Raw genomic sequence first — 1,527 nt, 5'->3', positions numbered from 1 at the left:
TTTGTTTGTTTTGTTGTTTTGAGATGGAGTCTCGCTCTGTCGCCCAGGCTGGAATGCAGTGGTGTGATCTCGGCTCACTGCAAGCTCCACCTCCTGGGTTCACACCATTCTCCTATCTCAGCCTCCTGAGTAACTGGAACTACAGGCGCCTGTCACCACGCCTGGCTATTTTTTTGTATTTTTAGTAGAGATGGGATTTCACCATATTAGCCAGAATGGTCTCGATCTGCTGACCTTGTGATCCGCCTGCCTTGGGCTCCCAAAGTGCTGGGATTACAGGCTTGAGCCACCGCGCCCGGCCAAAATGTATTTTATTTCATAGCTTTTTCCATAAAGTTTTACACTTATACTTTAAGCAGGGCACAAGAAAACTCTATGCCATTACACCCGACAGATATTTCTTTCCCTCAGTAGAGTTTAAAACTGAGAATACTTTTACAATACATTGCAATAAACATTAGCATTTGAGTTTCCTTTCGATCAGTTCTACCTATTTGTAGATAATGGTATTGCATTTTTGTGGTTGTTATAGAGGTTGTTAAAGAATAAACAAATATTGATACATTATGGAAACTTAGTAACATGGTGGTTTTAAATGCCTTGAATATTGTCAAGATACTTGTCTTAAACATTTTCATGATTATATCATCATCCAAGGAGTTATTTCATCATTTCTCATAATTTTTTCCCACATCTACATTTAAAAGACATGTAATTTGAAAATTTGTGTAATGAAAGTTTGCGTGAAGATGACAATAATGGAATACATCTACACTATTTCATCATTCTTCTTTTTTAAAATTGTGTTGCTCAAAGTATTACATCAACTTTGGAAAAGATACAAAAGAGGACTGGCACACCATCTTTTAGTTTCATTTCTATTTTCATTGAGTATATGTGTCCAGCAATATTTGAATAAGTGTTATAAAGATAACTTCAACATCAGGGATGTTTTCCAAGTATTAGTTTTATTACTGTATATATAAATATGTGTGTGTGTGTATATATATAGGGGTGTGTTTGTGTGTGTGTATATATATGTATGTATGTATATGTGTATGGCAACTTAAAAATTGAATGAATTACAAACAAAAATTTTAAAATATCTATTATATATTGGTGCACTCATATATACATATATATATATATATTGAGTTTTTTAGTATAACTAACAAATACTACTTACTAATTCTCTTTTGAACTATATCCATATGGTTAGTATTGTCATTTTTGCTTATTTTATCATATTTACAAAACATGTAAAATTGTTTTTCCAGGTTGCATGTAAAATATATTTTTCTGAAAGCATAGAATTGAATACTTTTCATATTATAATCACTGTATGTGCATACATATATAACTATGGATAAAATCACCAAGAGTCTCTGCTGTCATAAATCTAGTTATATACTGAGGAAAATACAAAAATGTTAAACAGAAACGGCCAGGAGTGGTGGCGCACGCCTGTAATCCTATCACTTTGGGAGGCCGAGGCAGGCGGATCACGAGATCAGGAGTTTGAGACCA

At 33.8% G+C, this 1,527-nt stretch overlaps 1 protein-coding gene across 1 annotated transcript in view; it reads right to left on the bottom strand.

The window, feature by feature from the left end:
• CDH19 (cadherin 19, type 2) overlaps positions 1-1,527 on the bottom strand; it is a 115,692-nt gene that overhangs the window by 17,256 nt on the left and 96,909 nt on the right. The gene's annotated exons all lie outside the window — the stretch shown is intronic.

Source organism: Mandrillus leucophaeus, unplaced genomic scaffold, assembly GCF_000951045.1.
Source record: "Mandrillus leucophaeus isolate KB7577 unplaced genomic scaffold, Mleu.le_1.0 Scaffold142, whole genome shotgun sequence".
In the NCBI taxonomy this organism is placed as follows: Eukaryota; Metazoa; Chordata; class Mammalia; order Primates; family Cercopithecidae; genus Mandrillus; species Mandrillus leucophaeus.
The sequence above is the reverse complement of the archived record's forward strand: the minus strand, read 5'-3'. Positions and strand labels throughout refer to the sequence as shown.